The sequence below is a fragment of the Anthonomus grandis genome, chromosome 4 (genome assembly GCF_022605725.1).
Source record: "Anthonomus grandis grandis chromosome 4, icAntGran1.3, whole genome shotgun sequence".
Lineage (NCBI taxonomy): Eukaryota > Metazoa > Arthropoda > Insecta > Coleoptera > Curculionidae > Anthonomus > Anthonomus grandis.
The window spans coordinates 24181831-24208210 of record NC_065549.1 but is presented as its reverse complement, the minus strand read 5'-3'; the positions used below and the strand labels follow the sequence as shown (position 1 = coordinate 24208210).

The window sequence follows — 26380 nt, the reverse complement described above, 5'->3', positions numbered from 1 at the left end:
CTTCATGTTCCTAATTTTTACTGCCTGAAAATAACTCTCTAATAACATACCTTGAAAGCTTTACTGTCTTTCGATTTTTTCTTCGATTAAATACTGCATTACTAGAAAACCGCAGAGTTTTAAAATCTTAAATTTTTTTCTTCGTTTAATTCAAAAGCATATAAATCATTGTTTTTTTGCTTATTTTGCTTTTATAATTAAGTGTATTAAATGTGAATCTTTTTTTATAGATTTATATATTTATAGATTCCATAAAGTGAATATAATTCTTTTTTTTAAACTATTGAACTAATATAATATTCATTAATTTTTTTGTTATATCAAATCGGTGGTCAGACATAAGCAAAAATGCTTAAGCTACCTAACTTAATTTTATTACTTAACTAAGTGAGATTCTTTCTAATATAATTTAGGAATAATCTATTAATTATAAGGGTCTTGGAACTAAATAAAAAACGTAGATTACTTTCAACCAACCTTCACTGGAAAAATAAAAAAATTCGAAAATTAAATAATCAAATCTATCAAATATCAATCCCATATTTTAAGATACTGTGGCGTTTTTACTGTTCGTTTCTTTTCATTTAACATTTCTTTTGGTTTACAAGTCGCGTCAATAAATATCAGACTTGAAATGGCCTCCTAGCGGCGAGGTTCTCTTATATATTAGATAGATTATTTTTCCAGAATATTTCCTAACTTTCCACGTGTCTTCCGAAATGTCACGAGGTGCGCCCGCCTCTTGCTCTACCGAGAATTTCATAAATGCCAGAGACCTATAGCTGGTATATCCGCGGCGGTTATGATCGGGATATAAAATAAAATTGCCATTAAATTAGGAAGTTATGTGAGCATATTAAAAATATACTAAGAAAAATGATTGATTTATATACTTGTAACAATTATAACAAAAAATATTGTAAACTTGTTTGCTAGGTATTTTGAAACTACATACAGGCAACCTGTCCGCAAAGCTCTTGACTATAAATTTGGTTACAGTCTGGATTTAAATTGCATCTCTTTTTCTTTATTGGACATATTTGATGAAATCTTACGCCTTCCTAACAAAAATTCTTTTGGCCCTGATGGTATCCCATCTGTTTTTCTTAAAAACTGTGTGTGCACTCTGAGTAAGCCTCTGCATCACCTTTTCAATCTTTGCTTGACATCAAGCAAATTTCCTGATTATTTGAAGGTAAGCTTTTTAACACCAATTCATAAAAATAGCGATAGAACTGTAATAATTTATTTGTAACTATAGAGGTGTGTGTATTCAGTCTGTAATTCTTAAGCTGTTTAACAGGTTGTTTTCTGTGCGATTTTCGTGGCACTGTAGGCGATTGCTTAGTGATCATTAGCATGGTTTTTGTCAGGGTAGATCTACGGTGACTAACCTGTTGACTTACCAATCTGATTTGATTGGTGCTTTTGAGAGGTCTGTATAGGTCGATAGTGTGAATAAAGACTTCTCGAAGGCCTTTGATAGGGTTGGTCATGAACATCTGATTCGGAAGTTTGGGACTATGGGCCTTGGTAGGACTTTGGTCGAATTTTGTCACAGTTCTTGGACTGGTCGCACGCAGTTGGTCAGGATAAGTAATTATATTTCTAATGGTATTGAAGTATCTTCAGGCGTGCCTCAAGGTTCGCATATTGGACCGGTCTTTTTTAACTTGTTCATAAGAGATTTGAGTGATGTAATTGTTCATTCAAAACATCTTGCTTTTGCTGATAATTTTAAACTGTAGAAAGCCATTGAGTCATATCTTGATGCTGAGCTACTTCAATTGGATTTAAATAGTGTTGCTGAGTGGTGTAATAGCAATAGTCTGGAACTGAATGTAAAGAAGTGTGTACGTATTTCGTTTGGTCGTTCTAATAAAATTATTAAATATTAATACACAATCAACAATAACAAACTCAAGTCAGTTGATACAGTTAAAGATTTAGGTGTTCTTTTCTATACCAAGCTAACTTTTTTGCCGCACATTTTGAATATTATTAAAAGGAGTATGCGTAGTCTTGGTTTTATCACTAGAAATAGTGTACATGTTTCACGTTACTGTTTCAAATTACTTTATTACTCTTTGGTACGTTCCTTGCTTGAGTATGCGTCTGTAATTTGGTCCCCTTATTATGATTCTCATATTGAACGCCTTGAGGCTGTACAAAGAAGATTCTTAAAAACCCTTCCTTATAGAGCTGAAGTTAATATTTTTCGTAATTTATACATGGACTATAATGCTGTGAGTGTCCAGTTTAATATCCCTAATCTTGAAGTTAGACGGCATTATTCTGATGCTTTAACGTTTTATAAGATCTTAAATGGTTTATATCATTATCCTACTGTCTTGGAAGTAATTCCTTTTAACACCTATCAAAGAAGGATCAACTTTTCTATGTTTCGTTTACCCCTTCATTCGGCCAACTATGGGTTTTTTCTCCATTGACTAGGACTTCTTTAATGAAAATAGTTTGGATCCATTTTCCGGCGGCTTACGGTCATTCAAATCAAAAATAAATAATCTTACACTTTAACCTACGTTCCTTGGATAGTGTTTAGTTAAGTTTTTAGCCCTGTTGATGATTGTTTTTTCAGAGGCTTTAACTTGGTATATTTTCTTTTTGTAATTCTAGTATTGTATTTATATTGTTATATTATCTAGTATGTTGTATTATCTATTTTGTTTTTGTAAACTGGCTCTGCCGTATATTGAAATAAATAAATAAATAAGTAATAATACATTATCTGCCTAGAGCCGTTATTGTAAATTACTAGAAATAATGGTTATTTATACGATTATTCCTATCTATAAATTCTTCCGGTAATAAATTATGGCTTTTTGTAGGCTGGTATGTCACTTTTAATACAATTTCTTAGTATATCAAAAATAAATGCGTTGAATTTGGCATCTTTTCTGCAACCTTTAAAAAATTATTATCCTAAATCTTATGGAAAGAAAACACTTGTTATTACACCAATGATCCATCACAGATAATTAGAATCCCCATCTATTCACAAAGATTCAAACTTATTATAGGCGTGTTCTGACCATGATTTAGATTTGAGTTAATCTAAAGCAAGTTTATTAAAATTAAAATAGCTTTTTACTGTCAAATTTATTTGAAAACTCGCTTAAATGTGTAAATTTTTTTTTATTTGTACTGATTTTAAGATTTGAACCTAATTGTAAATTTAAAACAAATACTAAAAAATAATGAAATTCAATTTTAATTTCAACATTTTTCAAAACTTATAAAGTAATGTTAACAGATAATTTAATTAATATTATCAATTAAAAGTTGATTTCATTATATACAGGGTGTTTGGAAGGTAAGTAGCCAAACGGAAATGGTGAATAGGTGAGGTTACTGGCTATTTAAAAGGCATAGTATTTTTTTGTTTTTCCTCAAATTTAAGGAGTAATTAATTTTTCCTTTTTTTTATTAGATTTTCCTCTCCCTTTTATTTTTTTACTTTAACTTTAATAGTCTTTCTAACGATGTGTCACATGTAACAAAAATAATTAGGTAACTTACGAAAAACAAAAAAGTTTGTCTTGAAGGACGCGTGAACCAATTTCTTGATTCTAATTTCTATCTCTTTCACCGTTCTAAAACAGCTAAACCTATTGTGCCCTTTCGTTTCCATGACCCTTTCCCTTACAGGTTTATTAAAAAAAAGTTTTACTTCAAATCGTTTATTTATAATCGTTTATTTTTTCTCTTGTGGTAAACTGTAATGTTAGTTCCCGTCTCTTTATTACAAAAGCGACATTAATTTTTCCTATCAATTGTTCCCTTGTATTTATAGGTTCGAAATACACAAGTTCTTTTGCACGGCCCCAGACGTAAAAATCAAGCGGCGTCAAGTCCGGTGATCCGGTGGCTATGGGATTGGGCCATCTCTGCCAATCCAAGTATTGGAAAATGCCTTTTCTAGGTGGAAATGATTGTCTAGGTGCTCCCAGATCGCCAATCTCCAGTGCGCTGGGCACCCATCGTGTTGGAACGTCATTTGTTCTTCATTGAGAAAATTTGGAACCCCGTTCAAGAGTTCGGGCAGATCACTTAATAAAAAATCTAGATAATTATCCCCATTCAAATTATCCGGTAAATAATGTGAACCAATAAAGGTATTACCAATAAGGCCTGCCCAAACGTTTACTGAGAATTTCCTTTGAAAGGACATGACTTTCTTCATTTTTGGGGTTTTCTTCTTTTGGGGCCCAATAATGCACATTATGAAAGTTGGTAATTCCCTTCCTTGAAAACTTGGATTCATCTATCCACAGTATGTTTTTCAAGAAATAGAGGTTATCCACGTCCATATGTAGCAGGAGGCGGCAAAATTGAATGCGTCTTTGGTAGTCGTTTTCTTCAAGATCTTGCACAGGAGTGTAATAAAAGGGATGCTTTCCGTTGGCATGAAGAACAGACCAGACCTTCCATACACTTAGGTTTAGATTAGCAGTTACAGTCCGGATGCTCGTTGTGGGATCTTCGTCAAAAGCTTCCAGAATTCGTTCGTCATCAGCAACATTACGTTGTCTGCGAATTTTAGGTTCACGGCGATTTAGTCTACCAGTTTCTCTTAAGGGTCTAAAGGTCGTTTCAAAAGTATGACGATTGGGTTGGCATCTATTGGGAAAACGCTTTTGGTAAATTCTTTTTGCTTCTTGTCCGTTTCCATCAGCTCTACCATATGCCATTAGGATATCGGCATACTCCTCGTTTGTAAAGGCACCAGCCATAGTAGGCAACAGTAGCAATAAAACAAAGTTAATGAAAATGAACAACAAAAACAATATGCGTAGAGCGGAGTTAAAAATACGTGAAGTAGCGGAGAAAGACAAGTCTCGAATAAATAATACTCGTATTATGGTTAGTGACAGGTAATAGTTTAAGGAAGCAGGACACAAAGGGAGTGTCACCGAATGATAAAGAAGATTATAGCGTAACAGGTTTAGCTGTGTTAGGAAGAGGCATAAGTTTATACCTGCTCAATTAGGTTGCTTTCAAGAAATTGGTTCACGCGTCCTTGAAGATAAACTTATTTGTTTTTCGTAGGTTACCTAATTATTTTTGTTACATGTGGCATATCGTTAGAAAGACTATTAACTAGAGAAGTTTCTTAACACATTTTAAAACCCCACAACTTTTTTTATTATTATTTTTTCCATTGTAAATTTGACGTAACATTTTTTTATATTGATTTGAGGAAGTTTGTTACTCCACTATTAGTTTTTTTTAATTATTTTCCTTAATTATTACCTAAATCTGAATGAGATTTTACGCCATTTTAAGCAAAAATTAAAAAAAATTGAAGGTTAAAGTAAAAAAACGGTTAAAATCTAATAAAAAAAGGAAAAATATATTACTCCTTAAATTTAAGGAAAAACAAAAAAATACTATGCGTTTTAAATAGCCAGTAACCTCACCTATTCACTATTTCCGTTTGGCTACTCACCTTCCAAACACCCTGTATATCTAATTAACGTGATTGATCGATATAATAAACGTAAGCTGTACTTTCAGGCCCATCGTGCATTTCTGAAATATACTTTCTTAAGCATGAGAACTGTAAAAGTTTTTGATAAAAGTTTTAGTTGCGCAAGAAATCGGAAAGACCATAGACTATTTTTATCATTAAAGTTAAATTACGGAATGGTCGTCTTATTCAAATTGCTTTTCCTTTTTTTTTCTGCAGGTCTACGTCAAACAAAGGCAATAAAACTTGATTTATCAACGAAGTTTTAATGAATTGGGTATTCTGAAAGTTTTGTCTTTTTAGACAAGATTGACTATATATATTGGGGTACTTGGTTTTGCATTTGGTTAATTAAATAAAATTAAAAAAAAGATTCGTCTATTTTATTTATATTATTATTATTTTTTTAATGGTATTACTTAAATTTTTTAACATCTTTATATATTTAAAACTAGAATTGAAAAAGCGTAGGTTCACCCAAGCAAATTTCTAAACATAGTATTATTAAACATGATATTATAAAGATTGCTTAATAGGCCTGAATTATTTTAGGAATAAATAATTTTTTCTTAGGGAATTTAGGATAGTATTTTACAGAAAAACGTTATAAAATTACTTACTTACATAATTTAATATATAATATTAACTGAGTGTGCATAATTATTATACTGTTCAAGTAAATTAAAAAGAAATAGCTTAAGATAAAAGAACAGAAAATTTATTGTAGTAGATAAGTAGATTGATATACAGGGTATCCCGGAATATGTGGGAAATCTCTCGGATTCAGGTAGAAAGTAAAAACATAATATGGAACTCCCTACCAAGATACGGCCCCTTGAAGACGCCTCTGGAAATCGGTTTTCTTGAATAACTTTTAAAGTACTTGTTATAATTCAATAAAAATTTTATGAGATCAACAGTACTAAGGGTCTTTTAAAACAGAGTCCTTAAAACACATTTACCTTATTTATTTAACTAGGAATGGACTAGTGTACATTATAATGCTTTAATTTTTAGCACTCTATATGATAAAGACTCTAAAAGAATAAACATGTATAGCTTGAACCTTAAACTAAAGAAAAAGCACTCTTGTTCATTATCCATAAAATGAATCGTCTTGGAGAAAAAAAAATTGTTAAACACTGTTCTATTTTAATTTAAAAAATCCATAATATATTAATTTATTCAGCGATACGACAGGTATTTAAATAATGGAGAAGTTCCTTTTTAAGTTATTTAATTTGAAAAAGTACATGTTTTTAAAAATGCAGTGTGGTGTAATAAATAAAAAAGCTAATAATTTGAAACAATAAATTAAAAACTTCATAAGTAGGTTCAACTTGAGGTCTGTCTGATACACTCGCGAATACGACGAATCGTGGACTGCTTTAGTCGCCACAGCAATGCTGGATTGTTCCTTTTCACATTACAATGAATCCTGATTCTCTGTAAAAGTTCCTCTCCAAGTTCCAGAAGTAAAAAGTTCCAGAGTATCGATAGGACTTTAATTCACCAAGAAGATTTGAGGTAAACCCTATAGGTAAAAATCTAATGGCGTTAGATCGGGAGACCCAGGAGGCCAGGTATCCTCCTCTACCTAGCCAATTGTTTGGAGAAACGTTATTCAGGCAGTTCCTTACAGCAACGCTGAAATGAGGTTCCATCATGCATAAAATACATGTTTCAGCAGATCGCAAATGCTCTATTAAATTCAGAAGATTGTTCTGAAGGAACTCCAAATAAAGTTCTCTATTCAATTGTAGCGGTAATACGAATGGCCCATTCAAAAAATTGCCTGATGATTTCTGCCCAAATATTAGTTGATTGGAACTAATATTGATAATGAGAAACAACAGCGGCGTGAGGATTTTCATCGGCCCATACATGCGAGCTAGGTTTAGATTATTTTGCTACTGATCTAATAGCCAATTCGTCAACTGTATTCTACGACGAAAATTTGCAGGAGTTAGTTCATGCACTTTTGGTAGATAATATAGGTCTATCAGCTGTTCTTGAAGTACTTTATGTATTATTGCTTTTGGTATAATAAGCTGAGCGTCTAATTTTTGATTTCTCGTTAAAGGAGTATCAGCTACAGTATCCAAAATATTTTCCTCCAACTGTACCGTACGTTCTGTTCTTCTCTGACCAGCATCAGAATTAGACGTTGGTCACTTCGTTGAAATGTGCTGTATAGCGCGATTAGAAAATCTTTCTTCATACAACTTTTTTGCTTTTAATGCATTGCACGGCGCAAGACCATACATACGATGCATATCTGCATACTCAGTAAACGTGGAATTCCATATTTCAATTTAATTTAACTTAAATTCATTAAGCAATCCAAAAATCAATAAATTATTATTGAAATAAATGATCAATGTATTAATAATGTGAAAGATTTTGAACAACGAAGAAGAAGAAACAACGTTGAAGTTTTGAAAGATAAGTATTTGTGCATTGTGTACCAGATAAACGTTGCCGATAAAAAGATGCAGAAACATTTTCGTTTATATTCTTTTGTAGATTGTTTTTTTAAGAATCACACTGAAATTTTAAAAAACATACTTTTTCATATTAAACAAATAATATGAAAAATTATATGTAAATGTAACTTCTCTGCTGTTTAAATAACTTTTGTCGCATCGCTGAAAAGAGAACATATCATAATTCGTTTTAATAAAAATAAAATAATAAATCCTTAATTTTTTTTTCTCAAAAACGGTTTGTTTTATCGACAATAGACAAAAGTGTCTTTTCTGTAGTTTAAGGGTTGATTGAATATTTGATATTGACACCAAATATTTAATCAACGGTTTAAGGTTCAAGCTCTCTATATTTATTATTTCAGAGTCTGTATCATACAGGGTGTTAAAAATATAAATAAAATACTCTATTTTAAGACATCCTTAGTAATGTTGATTACATAAAATGTTTATTGAATTATACCAAGTACTTCAAAAATTACTTAAGAAAAACCGATTTCCAGTGGCGTCTTTAAAGGAATTTTAAAGAATTCGAATATTCGTAGAGAGACATAAAAAGGAGAGTGATTCTTATTATTAGAACATAAAATTAAAAAATGTAATTTAAACATTATATTTTAATAATTTATATTACGTTTATGTAATTTAGATATTGTCATTATAAAAAAATATTTTCTACCGAATCTCTGTAGTATTTCATTTTTATAAAAGCCTTGGAATAGGCTAGTGACTATAGAAGCATATTTTAGTCTTAAGCATAAGAGAAGGATATGTTTTTTAAAGTTTCTCTATTTCAGAAATCTTAATTCTGTTATATTTTTATATTCTTAAATGTAGCTTAACAACGTGTGCATTAACCGGAAAGTTGCAATCGAGCTTGGCAATAATATATAGTTGTAAGAAGATGATTAGGCGCGGCGATTCAAGTCAACATATTTAGATTATAAAGAGGTTAAGCAAGTCAATTAAGGGATTCTAAATTGCAATTGATGTAATTTACTTAAAGCTCACTGATCAAATACTTTTGTGACATCAAGGTATATATAAATAACTTGATTTCCACTGTCCAATGCTCTTAGCTATATCGTGAGTAACAATTATAAGATTTGTGTTCATAGATCTCTTTCTTAAAAAGACAGATTACTGTAAAATTAACATAGTTTTGGCTAAAAAAAAGCCTATGTTAAAATTTTGCATAATTCGGGAAAGCTTTTATAAGAATATATGTAGGTTAGAATATATAATTATTGTTATTATAGATTTTAAAAAAATATATTTTAAATGTTAATAAATGATGAAAAAAAGCAAGAATCGGACTTACTAATGCTTTGACTAGAGCCTATAGAATTATATGTATAATAAAAATGATTTTTGAAACTAATCATAAAAAAGAATGAAGAAGCGATTTTATATAATTTTTTTAGAAATACATATTTCTAAAATAGTATCCTATTTTCTCTTAAAAAATTGCAATAATTAATGTTAATTAATGTTTGGTATAATACTAATAGGTTGCTCAATAGTTATCTAAACCAAAGGATATATTTTTTTTTGTGAATTTTTTCAAAAAATATTTAAATAATTTAAAGTATTATTTCAATTAGCAAATAGTATACAATACTAATACAATAACTAACAATAGCAAACAAGTATTATTTCAATTTTTCTTTTGATAGTACTAGTAATTTTTATTTTTATTAATTTAACTTTTCACAGTATAAAACGATAAGTAGCCAATGCTTCCTCAAAAATGTTAAATTCCCATACTTGATGAATATATCAACAGTCCCATCTTGTAGAGCTACTTTCCATTCTTGTGAAAATTTTTTATTGGGAAACACTTTGCAAAAAATAGCAATCCACAATTATATAATGATTTTGACGTTTGTGTTATTGGGTAGTAATTTGAGCCTTATTTTGGATGAATATTTAAGATTTGAAAGTCCTGTTAAAGGTTGTATGATAAAAGCTGAAGAACCTAAGAAGTATTTTGAAAAAAAAATCGACGTTATGTGCCAATTTGGTTTTGTCCAGATTTCATTATTGCGATTTTATTTATATTTTGTTTTTTTTATAAAATTTATTGCAAATTAGTTTATGCACTTTAAAAATATTACCCACATAGTAATCTTCAATTTTGTAGATTCTTATATAGGCTTTTTACTTGATCTATTACCTCTCTTTTACTTAAAAATAAATTAATTTATAAAGATATCAGAAATAATATTTTTTTATACCGAAGCTCAAGACGGCCCTTTTTAAAGATGTTTTTATAATAAAATAAAAAATAAGCTATACGTTACCTAAAGTTTTCCAGATATATACTTTAAATTTGTATAAATACAAGTAATGTTTTTTACTTTTTTATAGGAAGGTGATAATAGTGAGCGGCTTAAGGGTAAAAACCATTTTTATATTTAATATGGGCCTTTTTTTAAATTATTTAGTTCTTATTTTATATCAATTTTATGCACCAATGCAGTATATTAAGTATATAAATTCAATAAATTATTTGTCTAAATGTTTTTTTCGTAGAATTCATATGCTAAATTGATTAAACGGAATATGGATCATTATTGTATAGCTTAAGTAAGAGAAGAATTTCAACTAAAGATGGTCTTTGTTCCTCTCATTTTTATTAATCTAGATATCATTGTTACCTTTCGGTTTTTTTGTTCTATTGTTTAGGATATTGCTATTCTTTATATTTTTTTTCAAAATTTTTATTTAATATTGGCGCTTTTTATTTTAAATAAATAGCGCTATTTTTTTGTAATAATGGCAATATTTTTTTTCGTTTTATTTTAAAAAGTTTTAAAACAATGTAAATCCTCAATATTATTTCTTATAATACTTATTTTGTAATCCTTTATTATACCTGGAAATAAAAAATATTAAATTTTGTTCTTGTCTGTGCGCATTACCTCTATATCTTACCTCTATATTTCAATAATTTTTTAATGTAAGGTTAACAAATTTTTACAATATTTTTTTTTATTTCAAAAGTTGTATTTATAATTTTAATGAGACAATTAAGATTAATAGTTTCTTACCAACATTAATTATCTTCAAAATCTTTTTCTGTAAAAAATATACTTTTTTATATACAGTGCTTTCATTTCAAAACGATCCACCATTAATAACTTTCTTAAAAGAAAAAAAAAACAAACACGTCAAATTAGATATACAGGGAAACGTTTAATTATACATTTACTGAAGTTCTGTCAATCACCTCCTCACCTCCAGCTAACCTTACTTTAATATGTCAAATGGGAACCCCCATCGTGTGATACATCATAGTAAGGAGAGTAAAATTCTCTATTCAACGGTACCAAAGAAAATAAAATCGGTAAATGTGTAAGCAAATAGTTAGCGAAAATGTCTACAAATAATGAATATTTTATTTACGCCAAACTTTGGTATGTGAAATGGCTACCCCATGGTGTGATACATTATTTTAAAGAGCATTCATTATGCTATCAATGGTTGTAAAAAAAAAAAATTGATTGACCAAGAAGCAATTAAAGTGTAAATCGGTAGGGTAGAAAAACAAATTTAATTAGTTTAACAAATTAATTTTATTAATTGTTCAAAATGCGCGCCGTTATTAGCAAGACAATAAAAAAGCCTATTTTCAAACTCCTTACGAACATTGGCAAGGGTCTGCTCGCTAATTTCTCTGCATTCTTGAAATATTCTGTTTTTTAAATTCTCAATACTCTCAGGTGGGGTTTTATAAACTTTGCTTTTTAAGTAGCCCCAAAGAAAAAAGTCTAGTGGGGTTAGGTTCGGAGACCGCGCAGGCCACTGGATTGCACCACATCTGCCAATCCACTTTTCTCGAAAATTTTCATCAAGCCACTCTTGAACTACCAAAGTGTAGTGCGCGGGAGCTCCATCCTGCTGAAAATGTATATTATTTCAATTCAATAATATAGCACCATGTTGATCTACTTGATTTTCTATAGATTGGATGATGGAAGGGTATATTGCATTTTCTAAAAGGTTTAAATAAATTTCGCCAGTCAAATTTTTTTCCAAAAGAAATGGCCCGATTATTTAATTCCCATAAATTCCTGCCCAAACATTAATTTTTTAGAAATATTGGGTATGGCCTTCCCGATAAACATGCGGATTTTTATTATCCCAGTATCTACAGTTATGTCTGTTCGCCAGGCCATTTAAAAAAAGGTCGATTCGTCACTGAAGCAAATGCCTTTCAATAAATGGGGATCGTCATCAATTCGCTGGCACATCACTTCACAAAATTGAATTCTCCTATCAAAATCTTCTTCTCCGAGTTCATGAAGAATATAAATTTTATAAGGAAAGAAATTTTTTTTTTTAATTTTATGTACTGAACCAGTGAAAATATTTGTTAGTTTTGCGGCCTTTGGTATAGACAAAGTTGGATCAATAGCAAATTGTCCTAATACTTCAACTTGGCATGCTTTATCGACAACTCTATTTTCATATTTTTTCTTATTGCAAATCGATCCCGTCTCTTCAAATTTTCGTATCAATTCTAGTACGTATTATGTATTTATGGCTCACGTTTTTATCTTGATACCTTTCATTAAATGCTCTCGCGGTTCTGCGAGCAGACCGATCTTGAGCTCCATAAAGGAAAATTATTTCTATTCTTTCGGCTAGCTCACTACTAGTATTAACTCACTGTTTTAACTAAAATTGAAAAATTGCACGCGTCAAACTGACAGTTTTAATAATAAAAAATCGCCTGTTGTAAAATTTAAACACCTTAAAAATGTAAGGTATTGCAGTGTTTTTTTGTTCCTATTAGGTAGGTTTCGCAAAAAATATAAGTAAAATAAATACACATACAAAGTTATAAGACTGCAAAGATTTTTGCAAAAAATTTGAAGACACTCTTTTTTCTCGCAAATAACGGTACACATTCTTTACTTAGAAAAATAAATAATTTGCTTGAACTAAATGTACTGTTTGTTACCACACATTTTAACCTTTAAATTGCTTGTTTTTTTTTTGATGATCTATTATAAGAAATGTAAGAATTTTAAAATGATGTAGGTACCACACTAAAAGTATTCATTTAAAATACCAAAGTTTGGCGTAAATAAAATATTTATTATTTCTAGACATTTTCGCTAACTATTTGCTTACACATTTACCGATTTAATTTTTTTTGATACCGTTAAATAGAGAATTTTGCGCTGCTTACTATGATCACACGATGGGGGTTCCCATTTGACATATTAGAGTGAGGTTAGCTGGAGGTGAGGAGGTGATTGACAGAACTTCAGTAAATGCATAATTAAACGTCCCCCTGTATATCTAATTTGACGTGCTTTTTTTTTTTTTTTTTTTTTTTTTTTAAGAAAGTTATTAAGGGTGGATCGTTTTGAAATGAAAGCACTGTATATCCTTTGGCATATAAAATTATAAAAAGCTATTATGAAGTATTAAGTGAAGTCTTTGTAACTATAAGTTAAGAATTTAGTTTAACTTAAATATATATTTCTTTTTACATTTTTAAGGTTGCACACTCTAAGCAAGACTTGGTCACTAGATTTTAATAATAATGTAAAAAATCTGTTATGATAAATTTAAAAAACAACTATTTCTTTATCTTTATTTTTTTAAATCATTTATTTTAATAAGTAAAAAGCAATTTTTAAGGTATACTAATCCATATATATCTTATCCTTAAGTGACACTAACAAGAAACAGTTGGTTAATAAAAAGGAATTCTTTAGTTCCTTTCTAAGTGGCTCTGCGTTAGAAGGTCTTGGCAGGCACGTCTTTATAACAGCTCTCTTTTGGGAAGCGAATATGGGACATTAGGAACAAAGTAAGTGATATTTTCTGCTGCGGAATTTAGTTTTGAAATCTAACTCTATTAGAAGCAGAATTAGTAAATAAATCCTATGTATTTTTTTAAAATGATAAAAAAAATATTGTGGATATTTATACATTTTTAATCTAATTTATAATTATTTATTTTTTGTTTAAAAACTACAAAGCTTAAATACTAACATAACAAAGTTAAACTATTGATTTTAAAAATATTCATATAACTTAAGTCGATTAGAACGCCCTTAGTTAGTCGCCATCCTTTTTCATGTAAAAGAGCCATAAAAAATTTAATTTTGTACCGGTATATCAAAAAAATTTAACAATTACTTTTATTCGGCAAAAATTGTTTTACGTAATATTTAAAATTAAAATAAAATATGTTATTTTATTAAGCTAATATAGAAAACAAAAATAAAAACATTTATTACCTAATAAACGTTGATAAATTACAGTTTCAAAATGACGATATTATTATAGCAAAGGAAATTCTAGGATAGATTGGTCTTTGCAGTAAAATACTGATTTAAGCCATAATTTCAAATTAATAAATGGCTTTTTACTCTAAATCTATCTTTTTATTATTACACTGGATGTAAAAAGGCTAAGAAGAAACTCGATTTAACTAAACATTATAAAATATCAATTAATTAAGCAAGGCGGAAAGTAACTTAAATTTAAAATTTTATGTTGTACAATCATAATAACATAAAAGAAAAATAGGAACATGATATCTAAGTACTAATCTAAGTACTAAATATTAATATAAAGATACATTTCTTCCAAAATCTTTTCAGCGTCGGCGTCGCTTGAAATGGCAATGCAAGCGAAAGAAATACATATGTGGTCTATGTGTCTAATGTCTATGTGGTCTAATTGCACCTTATTTGTTGGTGCGAATAACGTGCGATTAGATGCGGTTGATAATTATATGCGGTTGATTCGTTACAATGCAGAGACTTAATTCGCGATTGGACTGATGTGTGGCATGCGTCCACATTGTATTTAGGTAATAAATCTAAATAAAAATAATTACCGCGATTTATTTTATAGATTTTTTTTCACCAGAAACATTAATTTTTCTTCCAGTCGCTATAATTTGCAATCCGTCTTCTCTTAACCTTACTTTCTTATCTCTCAATATATTCTTATGCTGGCATTACAAATAGACTTATAGCTACTAATAAAAACAGTAATAGTAAAAAATGATAAATGCTTTGTAGAAAAATGATAAATGTAATTTAACGTCTTTATAATCGAAATAAATCTTGACATTATATTTTTTTAAATTAGGCGGAAAAAACTACTATTTTTATTTTTATATATGGGGCTCTTATTAAAGATTTGCACTTTGTATTTACATTTTTTCTACCTCATAGAATAGTTACCAGATGCGTTCCAAATGCAAAAATGACTTTGTTGATGTTTTTGCGAATAGTTTTTAAACGACTTTTATCTTAAAGAGTTTTATTTGCATAAAAGATTCACACAATTATATTTCATAAAAATTGCATTCCTTTTATTAAACCTACAGTGGTGGCCAAAATTATGGAAACTTTTTTAATTTGTATTTTTTTTAAAGAAACCAGGAACTATAATAAAGTTACTCATATTGTGATAAAGTATATATAATATATTACCTTACTTAACATATTAATTTAAAATTAAACGTATTATAAAAAGAAAATGAAATAAAATTAATATTTTCTTAGCCAAAAGTTGGAAACTGAAGAAAGTTATTTATATAAATTACATTTAAATCAAAATTTGCTAATATTTTGTGGCATATCCCTCCGAATTTATTACTTCTCTACATCTTCGTGGCATAGAATCGACAATTCTTGCACAGTCTTCACTGGAAATGGCAACCCACTCAGTTTGCAGTATTTCCCACAGTTAAGCCTTGTTTGAAATCGAATGGTTTCGAATCTTCCTGTCCAAATGATCCCATAAATTTTCTATGGGATTCAGATCTGGGGACTGTGAACGCCAATCCATTAAATCAATGCTCTGTTCATTGAACCGGTTTTTCACAAATTGGGACTTGTGATTAGGGTCGTTGTCTTGCTGAAACAACCATCTCAATGGCATTTCCTCCTCAGCATAAGGCAACATGTTGTTCTACAATATGTCTTTGTATAGAAAACGGTCCATTATTCCATCAATTTTAACCAGGGGGCCAACACCTGATCGGGAGAAACAAGCCCACACCATTACCATGTTTTACTTCCACCACCATGTTTTACCGTAGGCATATGGTATTTGTGGCTGTACCTTGTACCTTTTGGTCGCCGGACATAACGTCTCCCGTCACTCCCAAATAATTGAAACTTACTTTCGTCACTAAACAATACAGTATTCCAATTTTGGTAAGACCAGATAAGATGATCTCGTGCAAATTTCAAGCGATCCTTTCTATTTTTCTTTAATATTAGTGGTTTCTTTACAGCAACTCTTCCAAAAAGCCCTACTTCATTTAGCCTTCTTCTCACCATGCGAGCAGACACAGAAATCCCCATTTCACTCATTTCTCCAGAAATATCTATAGAAGTTTTCTTTGGGTCGTTCATCGATATTCTTTTCATTACTTTCTTGGTTTTCTGGACAAAGCGATCCTTTCTATTTTTCTTTGATATTAGTGGTTTCTTTACAGCAACTCTTCCAAAAAGCCCCACTTCATTTAGCCTTCTTCTCACCGTGCGAGCAGACACAGAAATCCCCATTTCACTCATTTCTCCAGAAATATCTATAGAAGTTTTGTATGGGTCGTTCATCGATATTCTTTTCATTACTTTCTTGGTTTTCTGGACAAAAGTCTTCCTTGCTTGTGGGCTACCGAAACATTTCCTCTCTCTTCAATTTTTTTAATTATTTTTGAAGTGCCTTTTAAAATGTTTAAATGTTTACTTGTTTAAATTTGTTTATAACCCTTTTGGTATAGTTCAACTATTTTAATTCTTAAATCACTAAATAAGTATTTACACTTGGTATGACAGGCATGATGCCTGTCTTTACTCAAACAATATCGTACCGTTAAACAGCTTGTAGTAAACAATTATTATGATTTTATTAAAGGTTTCCATACATTTGACCACAGAGAAATAACTCCTCTTTCATCAAAACTAATAAACAACATTCTTTTGCTTTACCTCCATTGGACTTTCTTTATTTGCTGGTAAGCTGTTTATTTATATTTTTGAGAGTTTTCGCATTGCGATATTTTTTGCATTTTTTGAAAAAGTTTAAAGTTTCCATACTTTGGGCCACCACTGTATATTTAAACTAGATGAAAAATATTCCGATAACTAAGCCACTTCTAAGAAACATTTCTTTGAAGTAGAACAGTTTTCAAAAGATTAACACTGGTTCTCATTACTTTCCGGCATATACAAAGATTTATATAACGAAGGAAATTAAATCATATTTTATGCATTTCTTTATCGCCTCGAAAATTATTTGTTGCACCCTTAATCCCTTGTCACAATTACAAAGGTAAAAGAATTTTCAGGTATCGGAAAAGCATATTATTCCTTCAAAGGTATATTGGTATAAAGGTAAAAAAAATAATTAGAAATACCTTGAAGGACGGTATTTGGACTAAGGCAGCTTTATTAAGTATTGTTACTAAATATCTAGTAAACTTTGTATTTGTAAAATGTCGCTATTTATTCACCAAAGATTGTGGATGCTTAAAGGCTTACGAAAGTCAAATGATCGACACATGAATATTTAAAAAATTTAATAAAAAAAGTATTTCTATATACCTTTATATAACCAATGATGTGTTTCTAAAATTATTTGTATACTTCATAATATATTGAATATATTTATATTATGGTGTGCCTTATTTAATTTAAAATAAAATGATTACAGTCTAGAAGTCCATACTTTGCGTAACGTTTAATATGATTGCGTTAATATTTCCAATAAATTACCAAAATGAAGTTTAAATATGGTATAAATCTAATAGTGAATGTTTATATTACATTTTATATAAAGAATAGTAATGAATTTTAAGACTTAATCGATTCTCCTTAAACAGTCCTTAGCTTGTTGATTCTTTGCTACATTCATTTTTAATGAAATATGTATTTAGTAAGCACTTTTGACAGCCCACCAAGTGAAAACTGATAATAGGTGACACCGTCTAGTTTAGTTGTTATAATCCAGTTATCGAGTTTAGTTGCTCAAAGCCGAGCTGAATCGTTGTCGGAGATATGTAGTGTGTGATAAGCCGAGTCTCGCAAGACTCGGTCGAAATGCGAAGTGACTCATTAAGTTCTCTCTATTAGCTCTAATAGTCAAGACGGGTTTCTCTCGCTCTTTTATTCATTTAGTCTCAAAGTTCAGGTTCATAATCCCTAATACTTTAAGACGCGTCACTCTCTCTCTATTTCTTTCTATACTTTTTTGTGAAGGTCCATAAATGCCCTTATACTTTAAGTCCAGTTGAAAACATATCTTTACAAATATAAATATCTCACCTTGAAAGTTCAGTCATTGCATATTGATGCAATAGGTTCAAGTACCTTACCTTATAATATTTACGATAAATATCATTTTTATTAGTTGTAAGAAGTAAGTGAAGTTATTCGCGAAGAAGCAAAAGTTAGTGTAAATTAGGCTAGATTAAGCCTTTATAAAGGTAGCGAAAAACAACCGATATTATATACCAAGCATACTGTGAATCTGTTCCATTTTTTATAGACAGAATCTATGTTGTGGTAAGTTTTTTTATTAAATATGGTAATTAGTAAGCGCCACAAAAGCTGTGGTCTAATTAAATCCATAAAAACTCCTAGAAATAATTAAATAATTGTTTCCTCCTCTATTTAAAGAAAGAAGCCTGGCAGCAGTTCTCCCCCGAATGAAGCCTATGCAAGGCATTTTCCCAGATTTAAATAAAGCTAATAAAACTTTTCTTCCGCACTCTTTTCTTACCTAATTTTTAAACTTTTTTTATTAAAAGTTGGTAAGTGGTTAGTAATTTTTATAAAGAAGCCTAACAAATAATAATAATTCAAATTCAAATTCAAATTCAAAAGACTTTTATTACCACTTAAACATTGTACATAGAAAATTACATTTTTTTATTACAAGAATTTACACAATGCTAAGAGTAATGCGGACTGAACTGCGATTATAAAAACAACCGATAACACATACACGAGCTAGCGCGCATGTGCTGCTCAGACCGTTAAAACATACTAACCTAATTACAACTAAAAGAAGAATAAAGACTTTCCCAATTATAATTATTAAGAAAATAAGTCATTAAACCCTAAAAACATATAAAAACAAAAAAAAATATAGTGTAATAATTTACTATATCAATGACATTAATATAGGTACCATCTGTGCAATAGACAGAGAGGAGGAAGGGCGGCAAAAAACACGAGCCGAGGCTGGAAAACCAGGGCAACACGACGCAAAAATGAATAGATATTCCAAAATGAACCATTTAAAATTTTATTTTTATGCCTGCAAGATCAACAAGACCAGTGTTGATTTAAAAAGTAAGAATTCAAAAATAATATGGTTGCAATTAAATAAAAATAATTAAATTATATTTTTAATAAAAATTTGATGGCGTGAATTTGTTAAAATGCCTATGTTAGTTGAGAATCAAGAAGAATTTCTTTAACATATGCAATAAATTTCTTTGATGAACTATTTTTAATGTAATCCGGTAACTTGTTCCACATATGAATGCCTACATACTGGAATGATTTTCTAAAACCTGATGTTCGATGAAATGGAATTCTAATTAAGTTTGGATTTCTTACATTGTGTATATAATCATGGTGAAAAAATAAGTCTCTTAAATATGGCGGCTGACCTGATTTAATTATTTTGTAAATTAAATTATACATATGACACTTCCTTCTATTTCTCATATTTAATATAAAATGTGAATTTAGATAAGGAGTAATGTGGTCTCTATACGATATATTAAAGGAAAAACGCATACAACTATTTTGCAGTTTTTGCACCGTCCTTGACAGAGATACGGTTAGTGAGTCGCCATACACAATGTCCGCATAATCCACCAAAGACAGTACAAGCGAATTGCAAAGCAAATATTTGGTGTTTGATGGTAACTGATTTTTGTATTGATATAAGTTTTTTAAACGACCGTAAGCAATTTTAATTTTGTTCTTAATGTGGGAGGCAAAGCTGAGATTTGAATCGAATATAACCCCTAGATTACGTTTTTCCGCAACGGTTGGTATAGCTGTTCCATTAATATTAATTTTAAAATTTTCCATGCAATCTAGAAGATGACTTTTATTTTGTGAAAAAAACATTGCACATGACTTTGAAGCATTTAATTTGAGGTTATGGTTTTCAGCAAACAAAGCAATCTGATTTAAGTCGGCGTTAATTTTATTCTGTGCCACCTGAGCGTCTGATATTTTAAAAGAATTATAAATTTGGGAGTCGTCATCAAATTGGTGCAGCTTAGAATTTTCGATGCACTGATTCATATCAGCAACATATAAAGAGAAAAGTAAGGGGCCTAATATGGAACCCTGAGGCACCCCTTTTTTAAATGACAAAAACCTTGAAAATTTAAATTCACCATCATTCACCGTTCGGACACAATGTAACCGATCTTTAAGATAAGAGCTAAAAAAATTTATGGCATTTGCCGAAAAACCATAATAGTGCAGTTTTGCCAAAAGCATTTGGTGATCTATGGTATCGAATGCTTTACTTAGATCTAAAAGAGTTAGGCAAGTTATTTCCTTTGAATCCTCTTTAAACCTGATATCATTAACAATACTGATAAGACTTGTTATAGTACTATAAGATTTACGAAATCCTGACTGGTAATCAGGAATAATTTTTAAATTATAAACATAGTCAGCTATTTCGTTATATACGTGACGTTCTAAGATTTTTGAAATGACAGGCAGAATACTTATTGGCCTAATGTCTTTATAATCTGTTGGACAAGGTATTTTTGGTAAGGGAATGAGTATCGCTTTTTTCCAATCATCGGGGAATTGGTTTTCTAAGATGCAGGAATTTAAAATATTGACTAATGGCTTAAAACAAAAAGGAAGACATAGTTTAAGATCTCTAATGGAAATTCCATCACCATCTATTGCATTTGACCCTATTTTATTTATAATATCGACAGTTTTATTTTCAGTTATAAGACTTATATTAAATTCCGTCTCAAAGTGACTAAATGTATTTGAATTATAAAAGTTAAGTTTTTCTAATGATGTTGAATTAGTAGGGCCCACGGTGTTCGAAAAAAAATTATTTAAGTCCTCGGGTAAATTGAGATTTTCAGGAATAGAGTCAATCTTTTTTTTAGTAAAATTAAGTTTTTTTGCTTTGTTCCAAAATTCTTTACCCTTTTCTGTAGACATTTGCTTGAAAAAAGTAATTTTTTCGCGATTAATTGCGTGTTTAGTATAATTCTTTAATTGCCTGTAATATGACAAATTCACGAGAGTTTTTTGTCGAGTATATTTTTTTCGAGCTTTGTCTCTTAATTTAATTAGATGTTTAATATTACTCGTTATCCACTTATATAGTCTTGTTTTAAACGGAGCGTATTTATTTATTAAATAGGAAATATTATTGCTAAGTAATGACACTTTTTGATTAATGTCAGAAATATAATAAATATTATGCCACTGTAGCTGCTGGGCCTCCTCCCCAAATGAAGTCATGTTAATACTATTGTAGTCCCTGGACCTAACAACTTTTTTACATAATTTAGATTTTGGTAAGTTTAAAATCGCTTGAACTAGATTATGATCAGATATGGACTCCGATATACAGGTAGATTCAGAGCTAAGACACTCGATGTTACTGCTAGCTACAATGACGTCAATAAGGGTATTAGACCGATTGTTGATTCTAGTAGGGTTATTAATCAGTTGCCGAAGATCGAATACTTCCAAAAAATACTTAAAGTTTTAAGTTGCTGCAGTTGGTCTAAGTAAATCTATTTTTAAGTCCCCCATAAAAATTATACTATCATAGCATGGAACAGATATAGTAAAAATTTCTTCAACATTGTAACATTGCAACATTGTAACATTTCTTCAATAATGTATTTATTTAGCTTCAGGTAAAAAGGTAATATATAATGTAAAAATTATAATACATATTTAAAACTTAAAAAATTTAAATCAATAAAAAAGTGTATGCTTGTAGGTACCCATACAAAATGTAATAGACATGTAGTTGAAACAGTGACTATGTCATACATATACAAAAACACAAAAAGTCTCACATACAGAAAAAGTATAAATAAAACTTGAGCCTAAAATAAAATAAATAAACATACGAAACTACACAAACAAAGAAAATATGAAGGATAAAATGGTAAAACAAAGAATGTACAAATAAAACTTACAAATAATTAAAAATCACTAGTTAAAAGTAAATAAATGAAATGAAACAAGATGCTACCATGTAAAAAAAAATAAAAAGAGACATTCATATACTAATTTTCTCAATAGCCTCCTAAACTGGTTTAAATTCACCATTTCTCACGATCTTGATTTCAGCTGGAAACTTACTAAATTCAATAAGCCCTTTGCTGAGTATAGAATTCAACATCTGACTAGTATTCAAGTGACTAATATCTATCAAGGACAAAGTCTGTATTATTTCTGGTGTAGTAGATCTAAACGTCTTATCTTATCTATATAGATGTTGTTTCATAATAATATGTTTCATAATAAATACATACATACTAAACATAATCCTTTGCCTGATGGACATCATACCTAGAATACTTAACATAACATAAACAGGAGTGTATCGATTGCATTTAAGGATCAGTCTCATTGCTCTATTTTGAATTACTTCAAACTGCTTCACTTTATATTAAGGTAGGTTAAACAATAATGTAGAGCAAAACTGTAAATCGGGAAGAGCAATGACATTGTATAGCAGGAGTTTCGTATGCATTGATAAGTTTCTTCCAGCACTAATAATAAACGCAACTTTCTTGGAATTTTTTTTCATGGCGTGATCTGCATGTACCAGAAAATTTAAATTTGCATTCAAAATTGTATTCAAGTACCTTATTACTTTTTCATAAAAAATACTCTCCCCACCTACACTGATGTTATTGTCAATATTTATTTGATTATTTTTCGATTTTTTGGTAGAAATGCAAAATTTAGATTTACTTGTATTTAAACATAATTTGTTGATTTAAAGCCCGCTGAAAATTTTGGTAAAATCACTATTTATATCAGTTACCATCTAATCAATGTTGTTTTTTATTATATAAATCATTGCTCATCTGCAAATAACACAGTTTTTATATCCTAACTTTTAAAGATAACTTTTTGAAGAGACCAATTTGGCAAACCCTTGTGCAAAGTTTCAAAAAATTTTGATAAGCAAATCTTGAATTATTCAATTAAATGTAATTGCATTTGAGTTCTTCTCAAAAAACCAAACGGGCACCAGTAAAATGAATATTGTCACTATGTGAGGAAAACTGTCAATAAATCAGTGACAGTCGATATTTGAAAACAAGTATAAATTATTCAATCGACGAAATAATAGCCATAATTAAGTGACATTATGCGGGAAACAGATAACAAAGTAATGTTAATGTGTCTTACTTTGAATGTATGGTTGTGAGATTGATAAAACGAAAAAAAAAATTTCTTGTATTCGGCTGTACGTCAGATTTGACAAAGCCTTATAACAAATTGTTTGCTGGTGGCTGGTGTCTGGTTTTACCTGAACCGAAAATTTGGTCATTTTGCAATTACATTTAATTGAATAATTCAAGATTCGCATATTAAAATTGTCTGAAACTTTGCACGAGGATTTGCCAGATTGGTCTCTTCAAAACGTTATCTTACATTTTTTCTGTAAAATATACAGGGAAGCCAATAATTGACCCCCTTAAAATTTACATGGGATTTCCTATGTTTCGCTCGGCGACGCACCACCCGGTATAACATACATTTTTGTATAACTTTTAATATATCATTTATATATAATAAAAACAATAATAGACTCAAAATTGTTCCCTGGGGAACACCAAACACAACATTAAAAACTTCAGAGAGACTATTTACATATTTTACACGTTGGACACTATTACACAAATAAGATTCAAACCAGTTCACGATATCATTTCTAATTCCCAATTTATTTAATTTATATAGCAGAATTTCTCTGTCTATCCTTTCAAATTGTCGTTTAAAATGTAAGAATACCGCTAAAACATATTTATTATTATCAATAGATCTGAGGAAATTATCACATATATTAACGAGAACAGACTCACATGAGTGACACTCACGAAAACCGGACTGATTTTCAATAATTATCGAGTTTTCGTTACAGTAATTTAGGAGTTGCTGTTTTACACATTACTGTCAAGGAGCTTTTCATAGATAGGTATCGTATTAATTGGTCGGAGCTCACTATGGTTCGTGGTATTTGGTACTTTGGAAACAGCGACAACAGTAGGCAGTTTCCATGATTCCGGGAAGACTCCTTTTTTTTAAAGAAGTGTTAATAACATCCAAGATACGATCATCGACAGCACAAGATACATCACACAAGACTTGCTTAAATATGCCATTTCCCCCACCTCCAAAATTGTTTAAATTTTTAAGAATTTTTTTCATTTTTCTCATTGATACTCGACCGAACTTAAAAATTAGTTTACTAAGTTCGGGGGCTCTGGTACCATTATTTACATTTGGTGACTGTGGAATATTAGTGCCAATAGTGTGAATACTTTCTATGAAACATTTATATATAAATTCTTGTGAAAAGCTTGCTTCATCACTGACTAATTTCTCGTTAAAACTGATTTGCTTAGACAAAATATGCTTTTTACCTGGTAGTAGAGTTTTAATATTTGTCCAGAGCTCTTCAGGATTGTTTTTGTTTTCATCTATGCATTCTGCAAAAAAATTTTCCTTTTCTACTCTAATTCTATTTAGAATAATATTTCTTTTTGTTTTATACTCTTACCACGCACCCTTATTTTTATATAAACGGCCATTTTACATGAAGTATCTTTTTCTCATATCATCTGTTTAATGTCAGATGTTATCCATTTTTTATCCACATATTTTTGATTCTGCATAATCTGAACCTTAGGGCATATTTGGTGTACAATAATCTAAATATCAGCGATCAATGAGTCGGCAAGTAAATTTATGTCAGAGCTATTCTCGTTCCAATCAATCAAGAAGTTTTTCTTATAGTAGATGCGAGTTGTTTTTAAACGATCTTTGATGTTTAACAGTTCTAATAGTTTACTTTTTATTTTCCTGATTAGGAGATATGCACAAAATTGAGTGGTCAATAGTTTTAGGTGTTAGATGTACCCTGTGCGCCAGATGTCTGTCATTGGTGACTATAAAATCGATTAATATCTGATTCGTAGGAGCTATTCTGTTTTTTTTTACAAGTAAAAATGTAATATGCTCCACAATGGACCTACCTGCCTTCGCCTAATAGTCAGATGTCAAACTCGACAACATCCTATGTAATAAATTCCTATTCTGCTAATGGTGAAGGAATGGGGGTGATTCCTTCACCATTACAGTCGCCTAACCTGCCGAACTTTGTAGAAAGTGCTGTCCAATACGAAACTAACCCAGAACAGTCATCCCAGGATATATTGTCACCTTGTCTAATATTGATTACCAGTAAATAAATATTTATTATATTCACAGATTATATTAAAAGTATGTGCCTTATTATTTTAATGTAAAATAACCATATTATAGCTAACTACTACTTACCTTTAAATATACTTCAAGAACTCTGTAAATAGCGTCCAATACTTCTGGTAAAAACTGAGAGATAGGACATTTTGGTATACGGTATAATGCTTCTAGTGTTGCAAAGCAATCGCCTGCTGTAAGATATCTAAGTACAATGTGCAGTTTTAGCTTGGGGCAAATACTTTCTCTCATAATTTGTATTTTTTTTTTGAATTAGTGGCGCCACTTTTTCAAGCAGCTGTTCAAATTAAGCCTGCAAAGAGATTCTTAAATGATTTTTAAACATTGGTTGATCTTCGGCAATCCGTTCTTGTAACAAACAAGTTGACGTACCTATTATATTTCGTCGATTTATCCATGGCCGTATCCACCATCTTCTTATTTTTCTATGTTTTATTTTTCTTAATTTACTTAAAAGATTTTCACTGATTATCATAATGCCTGTACGTACAACTTCATTTGGCGCCATTTTTTAATGAACTGAATAATTCAATTTGGTCGTTCTGTGTAAACATTGTCGTCAAAATCACTTTGGATGATTCATCCGAAATGATCATCCAAATTGAACCGTCTAAACGCGCCTTAATAAAAACTGGTTTTAGGAGAGATTCTGCATGCTAAAAATATCAAAAAAATGATGGTTCAATTGGTACTGTCAATACTAAACGCAAATAACAATTTACTTAAAAAACCAACAAGTGATCATGGCATCACGAAAAGCAAACCCTTGGCTACATAAAGTATTTCAATAAATTCGTCCATTTCACTCAAAGAGAAACCAATATGATTTTAAATAGCCGAAAAAATACACAAAGTCTCGGTCT

At 30.1% G+C, this 26380-nt stretch overlaps 1 protein-coding gene across 1 annotated transcript in view; it reads left to right on the top strand.

Annotated features, from left to right (window-relative positions):
• The window catches only part of LOC126735622 (nephrin-like), a 1136035-nt gene that overhangs the window by 558807 nt on the left and 550848 nt on the right, over window positions 1-26380 (top strand). The window lies entirely within an intron of this gene.